Source organism: Rhinolophus sinicus, linkage group LG03, assembly GCF_036562045.2.
Source record: "Rhinolophus sinicus isolate RSC01 linkage group LG03, ASM3656204v1, whole genome shotgun sequence".
In the NCBI taxonomy this organism is placed as follows: Eukaryota; Metazoa; Chordata; class Mammalia; order Chiroptera; family Rhinolophidae; genus Rhinolophus; species Rhinolophus sinicus.
In genome coordinates this window covers 91405140-91430402 of record NC_133753.1, presented here as the reverse complement: position 1 = coordinate 91430402, position 25263 = coordinate 91405140, and the positions used below count along the sequence as shown (strand labels likewise).

The 25263-nt window shown below is 33.1% G+C and overlaps 1 protein-coding gene across 4 annotated transcripts in view; it reads left to right on the top strand.

The window, feature by feature from the left end:
• The window catches only part of MDGA2 (MAM domain containing glycosylphosphatidylinositol anchor 2), a 790763-nt gene that overhangs the window by 442996 nt on the left and 322504 nt on the right, over positions 1-25263 (top strand). The gene's annotated exons all lie outside the window — the stretch shown is intronic.

The following is a 25263-nucleotide window of genomic DNA, read 5'->3' as shown; positions in this document are numbered from 1 at the left end:
TTTTTGATCTAAGTCTATGGAAAGTAATCAGTACTTTGGGCAATGCTGTGCCATGTGAAAAGTGTGTATTGTATTGATTTCTTTTTGTTCTTAGTCTCATTTTTCCACTTTTTGCTATTAGCAAATACATTTAAAATCTTCTTGGTCTCCTTACTTTCTTCGCACTAAAGCAAATTAAGGGTCTACAGTCAATTTGATCTTTTGAACAGATTTATTCATCATCCCATTGTCTTTTTACAAGAACTTACATTTTATTAATGCTAATATTAGAATAAAATATTTTTTTCACCTTTATGTAATGCAGGCATAAGTAACAAGTGAGGCGTTCCTGGTTTTCTGCTTATCTTTCATTCTTTCCTTTTCCTTCAATGCAGGACAAGTGTTGCATAGTTAGGGAAGTGATTGGGATTATATAAGATCTATTTATGAGATCTTATGCTGAATCTCATTTCATTACTCAGGTGACTCAGAAGTGGATGACAGGGCTACATTTGTGATTCACCTTCCTTACTTGCTCCCTTCCTGAAAAGTGTAAGAGAGAAGAAAACCACGTTCCATTCTCTCTAGCATTTTCCAGTTACTTGGGCATTTCTTGGTATAACTTGGGCACTTGCGTCCCATGCTCTCTCTCTGTCCTTCTTGGTTCACAGGCTGGCCTTCCCATACACTTCCCAAGTTCAGTATAGCTCCTGGCCCTCCTACTTCTGATCAAATATTTTCAGTTATGTATGCTTTTAAAAACATAGTATTTTGAGTATTTTTGTTCATAGATAATTTTAAATTAAATGTAATTTAAATGAATTCAATATTTCTATGATATAACTTAGAGTATGCCCCTGTGGTTTTTTGTTATTATAGTTTTGCTCATGAAGTTATCAAATACAGAACTTCAATATCTTAAACACAATTCTAACATCTAAAAAGTTCTGAAAATTGAATGGATGTGTTTTGTTTCTTTTCATTGGATTTTAACTTTTTTCAGGAAAACCTGATGTGAACTAGTTTGATGGCAACATCTGACCTGAAGTGACTCAAACAGAAAATTAGAAATAACTTTATACCCTTCAATTAGCCTACTTTGTATGCAAAAGTCACATTTTGCTCAGGAAATAATGTGTTTGATCACACAGTATCACCATGGATCCTGCTGGGTGTGTTATATAATACACGGTATATGTACTATATTATCTTCCTTAAATCTGAAATATTCTGAAAAACATTGCCCAAAGGTTATGAATAAGAAATTGTGACCTGCATTGTCACCACAATAGGTTTGATAAATGATAATTTTAAAACATATTATTTCTGGGTTAAAAATCAAATACAAAGAAGGGAATGGCATCCTTAATGACATTTTTAAGGACTCTTAAATTCCTCTCTCCTTTTACGACAAAGCCTTTTCAGTACTCTTCTGCATGATACCCGCTCTTTTCTATGGGTTCAGCTCTCTTGCTTTTCAGACTCAGTACTACCTCAGTGCCTTAGTTCCTGTTGCATACTTTGGTGGAAATGAGAGCAGTGCTTCTTTTGGATTTACCAATCCCTATTGGGCTGTTAAGGCTATGTCACCTTCCAAGCAGCCAGGCCTGAAGGCACTAGCTCTGTTGCCTTATTCTTTGACTTCCTTTGGGTTTTTTCCACTAACCTGGACTTGACATACATGCTGTTCTAGGTTGTTTAAGTGAAATGTCACTGCCATGCAAACCATCGTGAAATACTATTTTCAGTACTTTTTTGGTGGCCAGGATTTATTAGGAAGTTGTCTAAAATTATATTATTTGATAAAATAACATGTTTTAAATTATGGACTCCATAGATATCTCTCTAATATAAATTTTCCATGGAATCCTTTACCTTCAATTCCAGAGAAGATCTTTTGTATGGAATCTAGACACGTGTTTAGAGTTATGCCTATTCTTGAGAGTTTGGATAAACTTCAGAGAGTAATTTGTCCAACATTTTCTGACTGACAAGAACACTTTCTGACTGATAGAATAGAGATAACTAGGCCTCTTTGAAGAATCCATGTGTTCCAAACATAACCTTGATTGAAGATTACAGTTTTTAGGTTTAAGTATCTTTTCTTTGTGTGAATCTTTATAATTTTAACCTGTTGATCATTATTAATAAGAAGATGACTAGCTTATTCATGCTGTGTTTAAATTTGGCAACCTTGCTGTCTAAAATTGGATTACAGTCTTAACATTCATCAGTGCTTGAATTTTGATTTGATATTGGACTGCTTTATTCAATAGACATTTATTTTTTTATAAACCAAAAACAAGTGACTGACTTTATTTCAGGTCCTTTGCATTAAGTATTTTAGGAAATACTAAAACAATAGGACCCATTTGTCTGTTTGGAGTCAGGATTTTAGAATCATCACCTACACTATAGATTTTTATTTCATTTTCTAAACTGGTTCCACAAGTGGTGTTTCACCAATCTCAAGGAACTTGGAACACAACATGGGCATAGAATAAAACAAAACAAAACAATGCTGCAGGTCAGGATTATAGTTGCAACAACAAACTGAAACAGTACGGTGTGGATTTAATATAAAGTCTAGTAAATAATATTAGAATTTAGCCTTGAATTCTTTGTGATAGGCTGTCTTAAAAAGTATCCCATAAAATGTTAATTTTATGGCCATCAGTACTACTGGAGAGTTTTCTTAATAGTGAAAACATATATATCATTCAATCCCATGTTCTGATCATCAATTTCTAGACTTTAGTGCTACCACTGACCTAAAATAAATTTAGTGATAACTCCTCATTATTTGGGTGAGGAAATTTAGTTTCAGAAGAAGAATTGCTATAATGCTGACAGATATAAAATGAGGTATTTTTATTAGGTAGATATTTTGAAATGTTTCTGACACTAAATAAAAATTTTGATCAATTTGGGAAAATTTATTAAACTCAATTAGCAATTTCTTTCTACTTAATTTTCTAAAATTTCTTGTCATAGAAAAATTAGACCACTTTGTTTTTAGAAAACAGCTACCAAATGTATTTTCTTTTTTTTTTTACTATATCAATCAAGAATGTAGTTTGCTTTCTATTATTATTCATAAAATAGTATAACTATGTTCCTCAATTTACAAGACCTATCATTTTTTAAAGAAAAGCAGTCCAAGAGTTGTATGAAGTATAATTCCTAATAAAAAGTATATCTATAAATAGGCAAATTTCATAACCACATAATGATTTAATCTTTTTTGTAATATCTGACCTAGTCATTTATATAAATACTTTTGATCAAAAACTATCAATTGCAATTCTTTACAATTCTAGACTCTGAGAGTCTAGTTTACAGATTCTCAGAATAGCTTCTGAGATTCTGAAAAATAACAGCTATATGTTTAAGATAAACATGTAGAATTAGTTGTACTTAAACCTGCTGTTTTAAACATATACATTCTGATGTATTTTTCCTGAAACCACACTAAAATAACAGCAAAGAAATGAAGTAACAACAACAATAGCAAAACACATAATCAACCAGGATAGGGAGAATGGGAGAGGAAATGACAGAAAAACAATTTTGAAGGAAAATAATCAGATCAGGGAATGGCCACTGTAAAGAAAGTTTAACTGAAAGCTTTCAGTATGGAGGACAGAACTAGGCATACTCATTCTACAGAATTTTTAAAACTCTCAGGAACTGGAGAGACCACTTAGCTCTCAGAGTGAGTGCAATTGAGTCTAAAATCAGAAGTGGTTGAAAGACTCTATAAGAGTTACACACCCATATCCCCTTCCACATTTCAAATAGTCCAATGCCTAACCACCTTTCTCCTGCCAGCTTCGCAGGAATCCCTACAGAAGACTAGATTTGTGTGTGTGTGTGTGTGAGGGACGTGTTCAACCAGAGAATCATTGAACTACGAAATTTGGAATTACCAAAAACAAGAGGGGACGTACTGTAGTTAAATCAGGTTATTAAGTGAAAGTTCACATAGTCATTACCGTCTTTTCTCTCATTTGGTTCTAAGAATACCTTCTAGGCAGAAAATTGGAGAATTCCTGTCTAGGAAAACGGATGAGCTCTGGAGAAAAGACTATCCTTTTCTGACAAGGAGGGGCCTTGATGAAATAGTCCAGCTAATACACTCACAATGGAGCCTACTATTGATTGACAGAGCTGCCAATAAGCTCCTTTAAAATTGACTATTAGATGTGAGTATACTAGATAACCAGATATTTGAGACAATCTTTTGAGAAAAATGAGGGAAATCAAGGAAAAAAATGGGGAGAAGAATTCAAGAAACAAAGATAATACAGGGGGCTAAAATAAAAACAAAACATAATGATATTTTAAATTAGTATTCTCAGAAAAATGAAAATGAGAAAAGTTCATTCATGTAACAAGAACAGGAAAATACAAACAATAAATTTTTAGAGAATGTCAAAGAACTCTTAGAATTTAAAAAAATAATAACATAAAAATCAATAGAAGGGATGGAAGATAAATTTGAAGAAATTTCATGGAGTCAAACAAAATTTAACAATCACAGGGTCGGAACAAGAGAGAGAAGATAAGAAAATTACAGAATTAGTCCAGCTGATTTAACATTTGAATAACTATTCCAAACAGAGAAAATAGAGCTGAAGACATTGTTTTTAAAACAATTAAGAAATTTTCTCATCATAGTTGGGCATGTGTTTTCAATTAGAAAGGCCCCACTGGGTGCCTAGCATGATGGAGTAAACAAGATTTACATCAAAACACATCAACATGCAATTTAAAATAGTAGGAGCAAGATGAAGATCTTAAAAGTTTCTGAAGTGTTTTAATTTGTGTTCTAAAATGGCTACATATCAAGAATTAAAATCAAAATGGCACAGTTCTTCTCAATAGAAATCAAGAAGCTAGAAGACAATTAAGTAAAGCTTTTGGACTTCTTTAGGAAAACTATTTTTAAACCAAAATTCTATATATAGCCATTTTTTTCAAATATTAAAGAAGATAGAAGAAATTTTTAGACCTATAGGGTTTCCAATTTTTTCTCTAATGTTCCCTTTCTCAGTGCAATGCTTTCATGTATGTCCCACCAAAACTAGGAATTAAATCAAGAAAGAGAAAGATGAATTTTTTTAAGAGATTATGTATATGAGAATAAAGACGGAAATCCCAGGATGATCATGAAGCAAGACACAGTGATGATAGCTGTGTGTTTGGCCTGAAAAGCAACCAAAGACAGACTGAAGCTGGAAGAAAAGAGGATGTCTTCAGGAAAGAGAAACAACTGCTGGGTTACCTGATGTTTCAGAGAGGAAGTTTACACTTCTCATGGAAAGCTTTTAATATGGTTGGATGAGTACATATAAAATTGAGTAAACAAAATGTTTGCGTTATTAACAGAAGATTAAGAAAAAGTTTTGTGAAATGAAATATAATCTAAATATACTACGAGGTCCAACTGTGCAGGAGACTTGCATGATCAACAATAACAACATCATTTTACTTAACCAAAAGTGTGATGTAAATAGAAGGAGGATAGAAGAGGATTCACATAAGAGAGCTAAAGCCTTCTCTCAACAAGAAGAAATCAGAAAGACAATGTGCATATGAAAAAAAAAAACTATACATAGCAGTTAAACATTTAGAAATATGAAGGCAAAACCAAGGATTCTTAAAATATGCATTAGAAAAGGTTGCTTCTGGTTATTGGAAATACTTGAGGTTGTGTTTTGTATAATTATTTGGCTTTCTAAACTCTATGCATGTATAATTTGAGTTTTTTAATTCATAAAATATGGATTTGAAGATTTTGCCTCAGAGGTCCTTGTTATTAAGCTCCTAAGAGTCAAAACTAATTTAATTCCAAATTTTATCAAAAGATTGTTGTCAATTCTCAAACTTGATTCTGGATTTATAGTCACACTTTTCTTGAATTCTTCATAAGACTTGGTAATCTTTGATATCTGACACTAAATGAAGTTGACTGCAAAAATATCTGATAAGTGAAAGCTGGCCAATGACATACGGAAAATTGCTGCCACATTCTAACTAATTTTCCCCCTAAACTTGATAGAATGAATTTCTTTCAGGTTAATCTCCACTACTATTTCTTTACACATTGTTTAGGATGAAACATTTAAAAAATAAGTTTTAACTCTTCTTTATTCATTCAGTAAATATTTCAGTAGTTATTCAAAATATGCAGAGGGTGCCAAAATAATGTATATACATCTTAAGAAAGGAAAAAATAACTGTATTAAAATTGTAATACTCAATATATACCCATAACAAAAGATGAATATAAGTCCCATTTGACTTCTGCAATTACGAGAGGTGCTCAAAGTGGTTTCCATCAGTGTCCAGACACTTCTGATATGGCAAACTACTGCTTGACTTGTTGCTGTGCGAGGCCTCACGGATCTTCCCTTGTGCACATCACACACAGCACCATGCGTCTCAAACTTACCATGAATTCATGCAATTGTAAGGCATGTTGGAGGTTCTGTTGCACAATCACGTCTCCATTGTTGCCTTGCTTCCACAACGTTCTCGAATTTCAGATACCACTTCAAAATGGTCTTGCACTCCTCCAACGACAACTGTGCTTCTGCCATTTTCTTTGACTGTCCTGCCTGTGGCATGATGATGCTAGAATTCATTTGATGAATCCCATCTTTTGAGCGAATGTCATACTACACAATGCTACTGTAATTTAATTCAACTTTGAAAAATAATACATAGATATCATCTCTTAAAATGTGCATACACTTTTTTTGGCACCTCCAGTAGTTTCATTAGATTTTGTGAGGCTAAAAGAAATTTATTACATAATTTGTACCTTCATTGAAGCTAAACTACTTAAAGAGACAGTGAAATATATAATTCACTTAAATGGAATATAAGTATTAAGCAACAACATAAATAACATAAATGATGCCACACAACATGAATGATGTGTCAAATGACACAGACAACATAGGTTATTTTGGCCTCTTATCATGAACGAAATAGGGTTTAACATTGAAGTTTGAAGGATGGGAGTTGAGAGACAATTCTCCATGGCATTTCTACATGTCTCTTGACAGTTTTTTGTCCTGCACTCTCATTTTCAAGAATGTTTATGCAGCAAACAGCCTTGGTTATTAGAGACAGTGTCTGCCTCCAGGGCAAAAGGCAGGTTTATTTCCTGACCGGGATAATAAAGATAATGTCTTTCTCTGGGGTAATAAAGATAATGTCTTTCTAAGGGAAAAATATTTGCTTTGCAAGCAGACCCTTTTTAAGATTGGGACTTACCTAGGCTCAGGAGTCCTAAGCTATATCACAAATTGTGTGTATAATATTAACCTTGAATGGCCCCACATTATCCTGCAGAAACTGGGGGAGAATGAGAACCTATGAAAACATAAGACTCATACTTCCATCTGACATATGAGTAATAAAGTCCTCTGTCTCTGACCTAGGAGCCTCAGATCTTCTGTCGGCATCCATGGAACTGTGTTAAGCTAACATGTTAGCCAGCGAGTAGGGAAACTATCAGACCCTTCAGAGTTCTTGACACAGTAGGATATAAATAAGTAGAGGGGAAGGCCAAAGGTATTCCACAATGAGTGAGCAATTGGATTAAAGGCAGAGAAGAGAGACAAAATGATCCATATTTGGGGGAATAGTGACTGAGATGGTAGGTTTAGAGGAGGAATGAGAGCTTAATTGGAAACAGGCTGTAAGATTGTGCTGAAATTTACTGCCTGTGTTTTCAGTTCACATGAATGATTATCTACCATTTACATAAGATATAAAATAAATAGATTGTAATTTTATTACTTCAGAACTTATTGGAGTGAATAACACTAATACTAATAATGCTTCTTTTGCCCTCTCGAAGAAGTCGCGGCCACTCACCAAGAGCCCCGAGACCCATCTTTGGAGGAAGCGAGTATATTCTGTTTTTAAAAAGTAGATTCTCATGCTCAAATATATTTGTTACCTTGAGATTCTTGAGGACATTTCAACAATTTTCTGAGAATATGTTCACCTAATTCTTTCGCTTATTCTCAGCCATGACTGTATTGCTCACAAGAAAATAGAGGTCATATAACTGTAAAGGTTGGGGCTTGATTAAAACTTATTTTTAATTCGCAAAGAAATTAGATTCAGAGACATCAGCCTAATAACTTTTCATGTGTGCAGGCACAATTCACACGAGACAAATCTCTTCTAATATCCATTAAACATTTTGTAAACCTTCTTATTTCTGAAATATTTCCTACACTTGAATTTCACTTAGATTGCTGCATTTCATTATATTCAGAATGAGTAGTGTTTTCTTTTTTTTTTTTTTTTATCCTTGTCTGTTACATTTATTTATTACATTTTTACCTGAGAAATTAGTGGGAGATTAGGATGACATGTTATCAATTTACTCCCCAAATACAATTTGCCTGTGTTAGAAAGAATTATAAACTGCACAGCTAAAAAATTACTGACAATGAGTTGTTTGAGTTTATTTATTTTGGGCCCGTCAGCATGACTTCTGGATAAGAAAGTTGAGGAAAAGACTAGAATGACTAATGGTAATTTGGGGATCATGGCAAGCCCTGGTAGAAAACTAATGCCTTAAGTTAATCTCATTAAGCATAATTTTCTCACCCACCATCCATCCTCCCAAAACATCAGCTTCGGATTTGAGAAGTCTTAATAATGTTTGATGTGGTAATTACAATACTTATTAAAAATGCGTTGCTGTCATGGTAATTACCCTATTAATACATTTCAGGACAGAATTTTATATTTTGTGTTATGTTTTAGGTAAAGAACGCTTGCTTATCGGAGTTATTTACTCATGAGGCAGATGACCAATCTAATTCTCAATTAGTGTTAGAGTTCCTAATAAATGAATTTAGTAACAACAACAAAAACAACAAAAAAACAAAATCCTTAAATAAAAACTATATTGAGCATATAGAGACTCCTACTAGTCAAAGACCAAGTAAATATTATGCTAAGAATGCTCAAATTCCTGTCATCTATGATATGAGCAGTCAAGTAAAGATATGTGTTATTTTCCTTTATACTCACCTAATTTCTTCTGCTGAAAGTCTTACATAAAGTGTACTTAGTTTCTGTTAATATAGTAAGCTCTTTGTATTTTTTAAATACTTGTTCAATTTTTGTGCAACACTTGTTTGTAGATATTTTTTTAATTGTGAGAATTTTGGCTTCCCTATAATTTTTATTATGCTGATATGTATCTACGCTTTCGTTCATGTGACCATTTTGAAAATGTTAATAGTCACTCTGACACCCACCCTAAGCCTTTTTTCACAGACCCATTATTTCTACTTAATTTAGGATTCTTCCTATGAAGTATTTTCTAAACATTTTACCTTCCAGTGTAGTTTTTTTAAAGGCTTAATTTTGTCAGTATTTCCCTAAAACTTTAGTAAAGCTGAATCAAAGTTTTACTGTGGTTATCAGCTGATCTGCAAAGTCTAAATTGATAGTATTATCCTTATAATGAAGAAACTTGAATTCTTACTAATAAAATTGTTTGGGCTTCTTAAGAAATTTAAAGCAATGTTTTATTTTGTTAACTTACATTTAGTTTGTGGTAAAACCTTTTTAAAACAATAAAAATTGGCATCCTGTTAATTTTTTGTACAGTTGATCATATTATACACCTAAAAGCAGAATCTTATCTATTATTCCTGTTTAATTTCATTTTCTTTTTAGCTGTGCATAAATATTTTAAGGTTTTAAAATGTTTGTTGTAGCATTCCATTCTGTATTTATTTAATTTATATATTTTCCTGTTTATTTAAAAATATTATTCCTTCCTATATTTCATCTAATTCACTGATAAATTATTTCCTGGGGTAAGACCAAAATCAGACACTTTAGTATGCTCTACTAGAAACACATCTCCAAATTTCAGGCTATTAATAATGACTTGTAGTAGACTAGACTATTTCTAGATATTTACCAAACCGATGTTTTTTTTTGTTTGTTTGTTTTTTAATACACGCTAAACTTCATTTCCCAATCTCTGTTCATCTAGAGGGAGTCATAAGAATAGTTTTGGCCAATGGAATGTCAGAGGAAGTGATATATGTGACACTAAGGCTGAGTGCAGGAAACATCTCACGTAATTCTTCACACATTGTCTTGATTTATCTATGTCATCAACTTAAATGTCAGAGGATCCAGCCATTTTTGTAGTCACAGGGTGGAAGGGTTCTGAATCTCAGAATCACCATTTCGAGGAGAGCTACCCAGGAAATGCATTGGAATAGGAACAATGGAATTGGAATTTTCATGAGAAGAAAATACTTTTTTGAGCCACTGAGGTTTTTAGGGATATCCTAATTGCTGTTTGTTGGTTAGTTACCATTTCCATCTATTCTCTGTTTCTACCATGTATTCATGAAGTTATAGACTCTTCAAAAATGTATGGATCATTTTGTGCTCTTTAGCATATTTGAATGGTTTAGAAGCAAATACACTTTAACAAAAACAAAATTATAAAAGAAAAGAAATCATTTTATTGATTATGAACAAAATGGATAAAGTAGGAAAATTACTATTTTATCAGATTCCAATTTTACCATCCCTGCCCCAAGTGTAGAAAGCACTCCTGGTCTGAGATTCCTGTCCTTTGGAATGCTACGTTAATGCCTTCTGAGGCTGAACCATTCTCTACTTTCTCATTTCTCCATTCTTTCATGAAACAAGATGGGGAGGACTTGTTTCTCATAGCAGACTATAATGCCAGTGCGCTAATTTCATTCTGAGACTGATTCTCAGAGTTCTTACTGTTTTTCTATCAAGTTTTATCCATGAGAAAATAATCCAATATTTGTCTAAAGTTGCTACAACTGAAGTATGAAGAAGTGTTTGTTATTTACTTAAGGAGGCCAGTTTCATTAATTGAGTCACTCCAGTTTTACATTTTGACTTTCAATATGTTTTGGACAACTCAGATTTGATTTATAAAACTAAATATTAGTTAACTTCTTTGAAAACTGAGAAAAGAATATTCATCTGTGAAGGATGGCTCCTACAGAGAGACTGAAATCTGATTTCCTTTTTTTATTCTAACCTCAAGGTTACATAATCACAGAGTCAATATTTAAAGAAAGAGTTCCTTCATTTGTAAAAATGGAGAATGCTAAAGGGCTCACCAAATCAAGATGAACCAAAACTATAGAATTTCCTTGATCAACTGGCACTATAGATGTTGTTGGGGTCCTTCCAATTTCTTCTTTTTTATGCTATTTCTGTACACACGGGACTGCCTACCTTCCAAATAATGTACCTGAAATACTTTTCCTGGAAGTTTTCTTTGGTTTCCAGAGTCTTTCTGCCCATATTCTCAGCAAGTAGAAGTTATGGGAAGTTAATACCCATGTCCATAGCCTTCCAAAAATAATTAGTAGGAAGTTGGTATAAAAATGCCCCAGCTCCATGCCCTTTGGATAGGATGACTCAGAAAGACTGTTTCAGTATCTCCCAGAATTCCTTGGGAAAATTAAATTCAAATTCCTCACAGTGGCCACTAGCTTAATAATACACCTTTTATAATTATTTTCCTTCACTTTTCTAATACCCTATGGGTGTTTCTGTGAACACTGTTCACATGCACTGCTTATATTTGAACCTTTGTATCAGGGTTTGTGTCTGGGAAAACTCAAGTCACATGTCAGTAAAGGGATGTATCTTTAACTTGGTATAATGTTACATTATCCTATAATGTTAATGTGTAGCTTTCAACTTTAAAAGCAAGCCATACATTTTGCTTATTTGTATTTTCATAACCTTTATCAAAAGTTATTTTGTACATATTAAAATATTAATACACATTTTTGCTTAATCTAATTTGCAATATAAATTTTATATAATCACAAAGCATCTTAAAGTTCAGGATTTTGTCCAGTATCAATTTCAATATATATATATATATATATATAATATATATATTTCTTTTTTTTTTTTTTTTAGTTTCATCTTTAGAGAAGAGGAAGTCTTGAATTCATTTTTATTCTTTTCTCCCAGTGAGTCCCACTTTCTTTTATAGTTGTCAAATTTAGTGGAACAGAGTCTGTAACATGTCCTTAGGTCTATAGAAGACTTAACTCTTAGCTTCCCAGAAGCAATGCCTATTTCATACCTGTTTTCTACTTTTTATTCAGAAGACATAAGGAAAGAATTGCTTTTAAATCAGTTTAGCCCTATCTTTATCAAACTGATGATTATCCATTCACTACTAGTCAAATATCTTAAGAGGTATTCATGGAGCATCTACTGGAATTCTTCCCTCATTCCACAGGAACTCAATCAGAATAGCTACTAGTAGCTTTCTCTCAATTGCTCTGCAGCTGTTCCTACTGCCTCTAGGCCATTGCACTTATTCAACCTGATTCTGAAAATCCCAAACATTCTGTGAGCTTTCTGGACTGGAGGTCCCGGAGGACACTTCCAATTAGAGTTTGTCAGTTTACAATGTTAATTTACAAACAGGAGAATATTCTGCTAGAACCTAAGGTGAGAGATGAAACAAAAAATGCAAGGCCTTTTCCCTAAAGAAGTTTATATTTAGATGGAGAATTGAAAAACAGACATAGAAAAAAAAAAAACTTAGTTAAAACTTAGTGATGAATGGAATTAGGATGCATATTAAAAGTACTAAAGGAAAAGTGATGTAAAATCTGACATTAATTAGAAAATTTTCCCACTAAATATATCAAAGAATTCAAGAAAATAGATATAATTATTATATCAACCTACGTTTAATTTCTAGGTTGTTAGTTGGGTAAAAACTATCAATTCTTGAGCAAATTTATTAACTCAAGTAACAATATTTTTCACAAAGGTTGATGAATATTATAATGTATAACTATGCTGATGTTTTGGTGCTTATTGTTGCCAAGAAATAAAATTTAAAAAGGTCTGCATCTAAATTCAGTAAAGTTTCTTCCTCATATCTAAAAATTATTTTCAAATTTATGTCATTTTAAATCCATTTCATTTCAATGGCAAATCAAGTGGTAAATCCATTGAGTAAACCAAGAAAAAAACCCTTGAAAAAACAGACCATTGGCTATGTGGGATTCTTTAGACAATAGTTAAATGGCGGGCAGACACTCCTGCTGAATCATCCAGAGAATGGACACTGGCATTCCATGTTCTGATTTCGAGTCAGTTCATGAGCTCTCTGAATCCAACTTCTCAATGAAGGCAAAGTCTGCTACCATCAACTCTCTGTTGCATACATATATTATTAAAAAAAAAAAAAAATAGGAGAAGCATTATAGCTTGTACAAATGAAGTGAACTAATAAAATGGTTTGAATATGAAACATATGTAAAAAGATGTTTAATTAGATTTATTCCACGTGTTTTTAAATCTAGCAAATTCTGAGTCTCACTAAGAGGACAAAGTAGATGTCTGCATTGTAAATTATTGCTTACTTAGATATTTAGCACTTGAAGCCATTATAGGACTAATATTTTGAATTTATTCAGAATGTATTATACTAATGTAAATTTATAATAGTCCCAAGAAAACCTAGCAACTTTTGCTTCTGGAGATCTATCTATACTGTGAGTCACATGAAATAATTTGAAACGTCAATTCTTGACTAGCCTTAAAGCATACTATAGATTCTGACAGAGACCATGATTTGTACAAGACAAGAAGCTCTTTAAAAGTAAAGTGATTTCTACCTCCAACTGGAAGGCAAGAGTTTATTTGTTTCCCTTTGAAAATTGAAGGAAAAGTTTTATTTTTTTGTTTTTTTAAAATTTTTTCCATCCTGGCCAAGGATATCAGGGAAGACATCTGACCTTGCCTTGATACTTAATATTTTCAAAAACTTACCTCTGTTCTCTTGATAGTAGGATAAATTTCATTAACTTTTTTTTTTTTAGCATCTGAACTACACTGGTGTGGCTGCGCACTGACTATTGAAGTACCTGAAAAACAGCATACTTTCAAGCTCTTAAGTTGAAAGTCAAATGAAAACATCTATACCCTGCTTGAGAATAGTGCAGTGAGCTTTGGTTGTGTTTGTTTGTTTGTTTGTTTGTTTGTTTGTTTTTGTTTTTATTCATGGTTTGCCACCAGGCTTGGAGTATAAAAATCTGTGTGTCAGGAGGTAGCTATGAGGCAGCTCTGCATTCAAGACATCCAGATGGCTGTGATGAAGTAAATGAAAGGGTGTGTTCAGTTTCAAATCTTTTCAGGTGTCCATCCCTCAGACTTATTTCAGAAAGTGGAGCGAATACATTTAGAAATATTTTCCAATTTTCAGAATGAGTTAAATTAAAGACATAAGAACACATGCCATTTTGTAATCCCAACTCCACTGTCTCATTCCAGTTCCTCATCACCTCACACCTGGTTCCTGCAAAAACCTTCCCAGCAGACCTCTCTGAGACTAATAGTGCTCTCCTTGAATTTACGCTGCCTATCATTGCCAGATCGATTTCTCTTAAATTCAGGGCTCATTATAAAAATTGTCTCTAAAAATTCTACATTCGTTCTTTACCTTTCCACTAATGAAAATCCAATTCTTTGTGCTTGTTTTTTCTCCCCCATTTGTTGAAATTTAATTCCTTTTTCTCCCAAACCAATATCCTCCCCATTTCACCGCTCCCTCACCACCTTTCCTCTTGTCCCCCATATTCTAGCAGGCCTGGCCTCTGCTTGGGCTCCTGCTATATCTTCTACTGCATCCATATCTCCTCTGTTTCATTCAGTGTCCCCGACTTGTGTGCCCTTCAAGGTTCCTGGCTAACTGCTTGAGTTATTTTATCGCCTCTCCTGGAAATTATAATTTTGTTTTTTGGAATTTTATAGCTCTAAAGTTTAGTGTGTTTACCTGTCTCTTTATTTTACATGCCCACAATATATTTTGTCAAACCTTGAGACTATTTTAGGATTCCAAGTTTTTCAGATTTAGAAAAGTCATGATGAACAGATAATATTTTTTATAATATCACCGGTGAGATGTGGGGAACTAACCCATGGTGAAAAATATCAATAGTCCTATAGTTCTATCTATAACCTGAGTCATGTCAAACATGAAGCAGTATAAATGAACTTTATAAATGGCCCCAAATCACTTAAAGGTAGCGTTTACTATCAAAAGAATTCAGGTCATGTCAGATTTTGCCTGCAAACAAGTTATGGAAAAACTTTCCTTTTTGAGAGCTTTTTTATTCTTGAGACTTGCGTAGAAGGAACTGTGGAATTTTATATAAGTTACTGTAGACCTGTATTAACAGTTATTGGGTGTGTTGACAGGTATTATATAAGGAGTCCCATCTATAAATTTTGTTTTCCTAAAGGTCTTGTAAACTTCTAGAGAGCAGGGATTACCTTATGTAATTATTTAATATACTGTGTCCAAATGACCAGCTCAGTGCTGAACTGATGGTAGACTATAAGAAACATGTCTTTGTAGAAGATAGGTTAATTACCAAAGGGCACCTGGAGGTAAAATCAAACTACTTGATCTTATCTCTTTTAGAATCTGCTTCTGAAATTTTATCTTCCACCTTTCTTAGACTGTCCACTCCTCTTTTATGATCTCTGAATTCATATATATATATATATATATATATATATATATATATATTAAATTAAAGTTTATTGGGGTGACAATTGTTAGTAAAATTACATAGATTTCAGGTGTACAATTCTGTAATACATCATCTGTGTATCACATTGTATGTTCACCACCCAGAGTCAGTTCTCTTTCCATCACCATATATTTGATCTCCTTGATGCACCAATCCCTCTCCTGGGTATCTTTGAAAAAAATCTGAAAACATTTATCCATAAGGATGTATGTGCTCCAATGTTCACTGCAGCTTTATTTACGACGACCAAGACATGGAAACAACCAAAGTGTCCTTCAATAGATGCATGGATAAAGAAGTTGTGGTATATATACACAATGAAATACTATTCTGCCATAAGAAAAGATGAAATAGTACCATTTGTGACAACGCAGACAGATCTTGAGATTATTATGCTGAGCGAAATAAGTCAGACAGAAAAAGTAGAGAACCATATGATTTCACTGATACGTGGGATATAAAACTGAAACAACAAAAGAACAAGACAAACAAATGAAGAAACAAAAATTCATAGACACAGACAATAGTTTCGTGGTTACCAAAGGGTAAGCGGGAAGGGAGGTGGTAGATGAGAGAAATCACCTATATATTTTAAATTAATGTCTGTGTTCCTTATTTCCAATCATAACAATGCCAAATAATAATATTTATTTATTTATTTATTATTTTTTACTGCTTACAAATTGTGTTCGTATACATTTTCTAAACACAAAGATTCAGGCAAAGAAATGATGGCTTATGTCCATGTGTCTACTGGGGAAAGAGAACAAGTGATTTATGATCTTTTTTCTTTTTTTATAACTTTTTTTATTAGTTTCAGGTGTACAAAACAATGTAATAGTTAGACATTTATCATTTATATCCCTCACAGTGACAACTTCCCTTCCCCCATCCACTACCCCTCTGACATCACACACAGCCATTACATTTCCACTGTCTCTATTCCTAATGCTGTACTCCGCTTTGTGTAAATATATATATATAAAATTGTATTTGACATTCATTATTGTTCAGGTTCAGCATCAGGTGTACAGTGCAGTGATCAGGCATCTACATCTTCCCTGAGGTGGTCTCCCTAACGAAACAAGTGTCCATCGGATGGATACCTTACAAAATCTTCACAACATTATTGATTATATTCCCCAAATTGCATTTTATAACCCCTTAATGGCAATTCACTGAGAGAAGGTAAAGGCAGTATGCTGGAGCTGGGAAATGGTTACAAAACTCACTGTTTCTTTCCTATTTTAATTTTCATTTTTTTTGTCTATGAGTATGAAGCAATGAGAGGCTGACATCTGGAAAACAATGCCTTTGAACAGTACCCTTTGTGGGAGTGAAACTCTACTTCATATGGTATTGTATATGGTGACCCATCAGTTTTCATTCAACAAACAATTATCAGATAATTTCTGTGTGGCAGATTCTGTGTGACTCAGTGTTGGGAATAGAGTGTTCAACAAACCCAACACAAGTTACATCATCAGAGAGAGTGCGATCCAGCACAGCAGAGTTAAGATATTTGCTGTAGTAGCTGAAATGCTAAGTTTGAGTCATCATGGTTCTATTTCATCTTATACTAGCCTTGAATCTTGCTAAATTGTGAATTCAGTAGAGACACTACTTTTCTAAATCTCAGTTTTTTTCCCTAAATGCAATAGATTCAATTAAAACATCCTTAATTAGCCTCAAAAGAAATAACAGCATAACCTTAAAAAACCTCTGAATACCACACATGGGTAATCAGCATTTCTACCCATGGCGGTACAAACATTCAGTCTGTAATAGTAGTGAACCCTTATAAATGTGTATTATAAAAATGCCAAAATTGTGGATTATGAAACATGAACCCAAAGTTGAGAGGATACTTTCAAGCAATGAAAATAATTTTATTTTTTTAAAATGAAAGGTCTTATAAACTTCATTATTTTTAGTTTCTTTAGCTTTTCAAGGTTATGCCACTATTTCTTTGCTTATATATAATGTATCATATATGACATGTGATCTAAATTTACTGAGCAATAAAAGTACTTAGGAAGCAGATAGTATGTTACAAAATTCTGGCTCCAACACTAGAAACTGTTTATCTTGTTTAAAACCTCTGAGCATCAGTTGTCTTATATAATAAACAGGAAGTAAGGTATCCCCCACTTTGTGAACGTTTGCGTTAGGCCATTCAGTTTTTACGAAAGACCCCCTTCATTAGTATGGTAATTGACTTTTTTCATTAAGGCAAAGATGCATGCAGGTCCTTTGTACTTACTTTGGTTATAGAAAGCAGGCACTAATGTGAGTCTTCCATAAAAGCAAGTGGCCTAACACAAACTTTTGGAAACCAGGGGATTGATTCCCTTTGCTTTATGCTACGTGGCTTATGAAAGGTTTCATTGGAACGATTTCCTTTGAGGCAGTGGGGGAAACCTGTAATAGTTCCTCTAGCTTAGAGTTCTTTTGAGTATTAAATAAGAAAATAAAAATCAAATCTTGACTGAAGTGTAGGATATGATAAGTGATCTGTTAATGCTGTGCTATAGTATTAAGGTAATTAGGATTATCTCTTGAGTTGAGTAGATCAAGAAAGAAAAAAACCCCACAAAACTAACACTGGTACTATTGCTGTTCCTGCTTCCATTGCTATTATACTATTACTACTTCAACACTTAGTACATCTCTTGTTATATATTTAATGAGTGATGACTGTTTCAAATGATGTGCTTAGTGCTTTATATAAATTTCTCAACTCAAGGGAAAATTGTTTAGGTATTCCAGTTCAATATTCCCTGAAAAAGTATTAACAGAAAGAAGATAATGTATTTTTTATGAGTACAATGTTCTTAGAAATTAAATATCTCAAAAAATCATTATATGAAGATGTCCTCGTTTTGAAAACTCTTATAAGCAAAAATTTAACTTGTGTCATATATGTATATAGTTATAAACTATATATATGAAACTATATATCTAAACTATATATAACCATATAAAACTGTAACTATATACAGCTATACCTATATAACTTCCTATATATAGTTATATAGTTATAGGTATAAAGTCTAAATACCTGGAATGTCCCAAAATAGGATATATAAGAAACTGTCATTAAATTAAAATTAGTCTTGATATTAGAATGCTCAAAAAATCATAATTTACTGATGTTTCTATTTGTGTAGATTTGAACTTTATTTTAAATGAAGCTTTTAATTCATTATTTTCCTTTACAAGGCATCATTTCTGGGTGACTGTCTTGCTGTAGGTCTGAGACACATAAGATGCCATCCACAGATTGAAGAGAATATAAAGTAAATTATAAGTTCCTGAGCTGTCTTTCTGACTTGTCAATTACAGACTTAAGCAACCTTTGAATTCTTGTTGCAATAGCATTTTAAATTCCTCTCCAAGATATATATAACAAAAGTCAGTAAACTGTTTGAACTTACCTATCTTTATATGCTTTTTATTTTTTAATCAGTAGTTTATTTCCAGATCTGAATATCCAATGAACCTTAATATGAGGATGGTTAAAGTTTGTAGATGTCAGTCAATTTTAATTATATATCATTTTCATGCGGCCCAATGAAACCAGTTCATTAAGCCCACCCTGCAGTGAGTGAGATGTAGTATATATTCTGGGCCTTAATATCTTCACATTTTGGTAACAGGTATTCTCAGAGGCTGAATCTTTAAATTGATTTAAGGATTTAAAAGTGTTCCTAGGGGATATAAGAATATTTTATCTATTTCCTAGTTGAATTGTAATATTATGATATTAGAACTGTTAAGCCATAATTTTGTTGAAAAGAAGGTGTTTTTGTGGTAGTTTAATAAATGTAAAACTATTGCCAACAATGAAAGAAATTCTAAGAAGTAAATTCAAGCATTGAAACTCAAAGTATAAGTAATGTGTACATAAAAAGAACACAATTTGAAGCTGAAGCAATGAAGTTTCACACCACTGGTTTAAAATAGAATATGTACTGTCTTTATGTAACTAATATACTAAAGTTTGTGCTGAAATCCAGGGATTGTACTTTTATGCAGAGGAGGCAAAAAGTGATGGCTTGTGTCTTATATCAAACGAACTCATATTCTAATCATTCTAGAATACATAAAATAAGTAAGCAAGTGATACGTTTTAACAGAAAACATAGACAATGCATTTGTTTCTGTCTCTATGTTTAATGGCTAAATGGTTGTGGGAAAGTCTTTAAACTCAGGACTTCTATTGCTAAAAAAAAGAAGAATGATAGAATAACGTTGTTGGGAGGAGAGAGAGGAAAGAGAGAGAGAAATTGTGATTGAGATTGAGATCCATCTTGTTAGGTATTTGCAATTCTGGGGTAGGTTAAAACATCTTTATCTGTGTGCTATCCCTTTATCTGAATCTTTAGTTCAATACTATAGTTTAATTGTGGTTGTTTGTTTGTTTGTTTGTTTGTTTGTTTATTATTTGCTTATTGCTCTACTTTATGAGACCCAAGTGCTTATCTTGAATCTGTGCTTCCTGGAGAGTGGTCTAGGGGCCAGTTAACCTGGATGAATAACTCTTTAGTACTCTCTCTTAAGCAAAAGATCATCCCAAGATAAATATTTTTAAAAGACACAACTTTCATGCTTAGGACTGTAAAGGAAAAAATGCACTGTAAAGGAAAAAATATACATCGTTAGGTGAATTAACTGAAATTCCTCATGAAAAACCAGTTGATTAAATTTTATCTATTTTATATATGTGTGTATGTATGTGTTTTATACACTCACAGACGTATACACATATACAGACACACACGCACACACACACACACACACATATATATATATATATATATATATATATATATATATAAATACATTAAGCTACTTTGAAAATATTTTTTGTAAAAGTCTTTAAAATTATTGGTTATTCAGCCAAGAAAAAATAGAAAATTAATTATCCACATTTTTCTGAATGAACTTGCCCAGACCTTCTGAATCTGTTATTTTATTAAATCAACCATGTACCTCAAAATATTTAAAACCATTGTTGCTTTGTCTAGCCATTATCTTTCAATTAAATTTCAACTCTGTTAGAAGAATCTCATTTTGTGGTCCAGGAAAGAGTATATTAAAAAGAAATATAAACATAACAAATATCTGGAAAATTTGTTATATATCCCTCTGAGGTACAGTTTGCTTGGCAAGTGATTGTTGAGTTACTTATTCTGAAGAGACTTTAAAAAATTTATTCTGCCCTTTATGATAGTGGCTAATGAGTAAAGTATTGCATCTAAGTGGTTCTAATTAAAATGACCATTTGATAAATGTAACCTAACATTAAATTAATGGAAGTCTACTATTTAGAAACCTATCTCCTTACTGTCTCCTATTTTTATAGTATATTTAAAATAAGTTTCTAAAAAAATAACAAGTAATAAGGTATTCAAATGTCATTTTCAGGAGTTATCTGTAGGAGCCATGAAGAAGCAACCAAAGAGAGGCATGTAGTTTTATCATGCCCTGATGTCTAGGTATGCTGTAAATCCAGATATGGGCACATTCTCTGTCATCCTTTACCTCATCAGCACTTAGTAGTAGCTTTCTGTGTGCTACCACCACTTCCTATCCTACACACTGACAGATCAAAAACGAACAGGAAAGCATATTCAATATCCTCAAAAAGCTCATAGGACAGTGAAAAGAAACTAGAATAATGAAGAAATATATATATATATATATATATATATATATATATATATATTCAAATGGTTAAGATCTCTGACTCCAGGACAGATGTGCCCATCTTGATTTCATCCTAACTAGCTGTGGAACAATAGGGAAGATTCCAGATAATAAAATAGTCGTTAGTGGTATGGAAGTTATCATACAGTGTGGTTATGAGTCCTAAATGAGTCAATATGATAATATGATAAGAAGTTATATTAAGTGTTCAGTAATATTAGTTTTTGTTTTGTTTTTTTTGTTTGTTTGTTTGTTTTTTTTGTTTTTTTTTTCTGCTGTTGCTGATGCTACTATGATAGCTGCTGCCACCACTCTAGCTATTGCAGGGGAGTGCTGCAATCTGAACTCTGTCAGAAATGACTGGGGACAGTTTCCAAGAAAGATAATACTTGAGCTAAGTCTTGAAATATGATTAGGAATTTCACCAAATAATTTCAATGTCACAAGATTCCCTAAACTTGGGATTTTCAAACAGATATGATGTTAGCCTTAAGATAGCCCCAACAGGAGGTTTACATGAAACTGTATTGATGGCACCTACCTTCAAACCCACAGGACTGCTGGTGAGTCCAGGGGAAAGTGTTTGCCACAGTGATTATCACTGTGTTTTGCAGGCAGCTGGTTGGAGGACACCATTGCTAAAGTCAATAATACGTGGTTGGCTTCTTTAACTGAAACATTTAATAGCTCACTGAGAATGCTTGAACACATCCTGTGAAATACTAATAGAATGCAATTGGTTGTTCCAGTGAAATCAAACATACTGTCATTTTATACGATGAACTCTGAACAATATAGACTGGAGTTCTACTGTTATTAATTTCCGGATCCTTTTCCAAAGAATTAGAAAAGTGTTTCTTGTCTAGTCTGGAACCAATTTCTTTCAGTCCATCTTTCAGTTATCTGCACTGGTATTGTTATTGACTTGCCTTATTATTAACTACTAATTGCAGAAACTTCTCACTGTTTGAATTTGTGCACGGTTCAGATTTTAAATAAAGACACCTCATTAATTGAATAGCTAAGGTGGTTGCTTACTTCAGTATGCTCAGTAAATAAATTTAATAATTTTTTTTAAAAGGAAAACTATGCTCAGTTAGGTGCAGGTAGCCAGTTACTCATTATCTGGGTGGCTTTTTCTATTTACCTGAACTGTAGTATTCTGCATCTTTGATTAGCATCTACATTTCTCTGCCTTCCCAATCACGCACTGTGTGCTCCACAGGTGGGTTCATTTTACTGTTTTCTGAATTTGGGAAGGAATGCTGAAATGGATGTGTGATATTACTAAGTATTTTCTGACCACAGTACATCATATTTACCATTTAACCATGCTGTGTTTATTAATTACAAAGTTTGACCAGCAGATGAAAAACAGGTAGGCAAGGAGCAACCCATTATGAGTGGGAAAATTCAAACAGCATTTAGTTTGGTATCCTATTGTTTTTATGGATATGGAGTCAGTTTATTGTAAAGAGTTTGGTTAAAACAGAAGCAGTCAGTAGACACCTTAATCAAATGAAGATGTTAAACTATCAATGTGACAACTGAAACTTTTGAAAAGATAAAGATGGTCCTAAGATAGCCTTTTCTAATAATGAATACCATAATTAAGAATTGGTGATAAAGTTTCTAGTATTTTCTCAATTGTTTTTAGAATTCAGAAATTAATATTTTATATATATAGAAAGCAATTTTGTTCTCTTGAAATAAATGATGCTAGTTTATTTTTTGGGAGGTCTGTAAAGAATACTTTTTAAAACTTGCATAAAATAAATACAAGAAATAACATTTTGGTAGGTCATTAGGGTCTTAATATTGTTTTGATATTTCTGAAGTGCTAATATACATTGAATTCTAGTCCTAAAGGGGATACACACACACGCACCACACAGAAACTCACATATTTATTTATGCATATATGTATGTATTAGGCATGTATGGATATAAATACATATTATATATAATATATATACACATATATATTATATATGTAATATATATATATATTATATATATGTGTGTAACATTAGCTAAATTCAGATACTACAAGTATTTTTTAATCTTAATTTTTTTTTAAATGTTTCAGTTGAAAAACTAACCACTTCCCCAAATCTAATATAACAGTTTGTAGGGCAAGTCTCGACCTGATGCATTTTGCAACAGTTGAGTGAATGAGTGCCTCCTAAGACACTGAGTTTATAAAAGAGAATAACCTACACTGACTCCTTAACTATATTGTTTCAAACAAAGTGGTGTAATAAGCTTGAAAACTCCAGTACACGTGCAGTCTCCTACATTGGATTTTCTACTATATTACTGAAGCCAGTCATAGCTGTATTATGCGGCAGATGTGGAGAGAAAATTGATTTAGATAGTTCTGTACTGAGCCATTCCCCACCCCCTACTGGAAAGATATTTGTTGATAAATTTCATTTTAATAAAGGGAACAGGAAAGAAAAATACTAGTTTATATGCCTTCATGATCTTCTGAACATTAGAGACTGTTACATAATGTCATACAGATATTGCAGCCTGGTAGAGATGCATTTATTTTTGTTTTACATAGCCCAAGATAGTATTTTAAGAATTGTTTCATTTCTAAGAATGTTGACCTTATAGGCAAGTTGATCCGTGAAGCAATTTATTGAATTTGCTGATATGTATATGTTTCCACCAGAGATTATGAGAAAAATTCCAAAGGACACACGTCTTGAAAGCAGATGTGTTAATACTACAACATGTCTTGACTTCGTGATATTTTAGCCCAGAGCACAGGCAGGCCTTCCCACCCACGTAATTGATCTTGACCTGGCTTGCCGTTCTAGGAGGCTGTGTATTTTGCTGTCAGTGAAACTCGTTACACATTCATGCTATTTTACCACAGCCACCTTGCAAAGGTTCGTTAGGTTCCAACTCTTAGATCAGCAAAGTGGCTGTTTCCAGACACTACATGGAAACAAAAAGAAGATGCTGTGCATTTCAATTTGCACGAGATCAACTCTAGCCTCATTTTGGATGTTGTGACAGGTCAAACTGATTTGAATTTATCATGGCCTGTTTGCTTAGGAAATACGGAAGCCAGAACTGAGCACTTCAGTAAGATGTTGTCACTACCCTACAGGTGACTGTGACAGATAAATGAGAAAAGCAATGGGAGTTGGCAGACAAGTGAAATTCCAGAGAAGTACTCAAAAGAGTAACATTTTACTAGGGTGTTAGAGCACAGCCTCATTATTTCTTTTTATTGCTACACTGAAGTGCTCCTTAGGTGTTAATTATCACTGTATCGGTGAGAAAGACCACCAAAAATGATTCCAGACATATGAAATCCATCTCCTATCTGACATAGTGATTGAATGCTAAAGTTTATACTCAGCGAAAACCATGTATCTGAGCTCTGCCTCTCACATTAAGGGTTTAAATATAAATTGAAATTTAGTAGCTATTTTTATGGTGTAGGAGACAATTCTGGGCTTAAAATTAAATGATGCTTGCTTGCCTAATGGCACAGGAATGTTTTCAATCATCATTAAACGTGCAAATTAGGGATGGTATTTTTGTTTAAGAGATAATTGGGAGAAGGAAAATTGGATAGATTCAGACTACCTCCATGTTATACTAGGAAGAATGGAAATGACAGCTGAGTCAATGTCAGCAGCTGTGGTTGCCAGAAATAATATTTTTTTGCCTATATCTTGTGAGTGTGGTGAGTCTTAAGGAGAAGTAGTTGATCCAAGTATATGACATGGCTCTGGGTCATAACATGCATGCTGTGTCACATCACTGAGAGGAATATCATCACAAAGGAGCAATATGATCACTTCAAACTGCCCCTACAGCTTGAGGGGTTACAGTAGAGTAACTATAATAAAATAATCAGTTGTTGATAAAATTTAGTGTGCATTTGTGAGTGTGTGTGTGTGAGAGAGACAGAGAG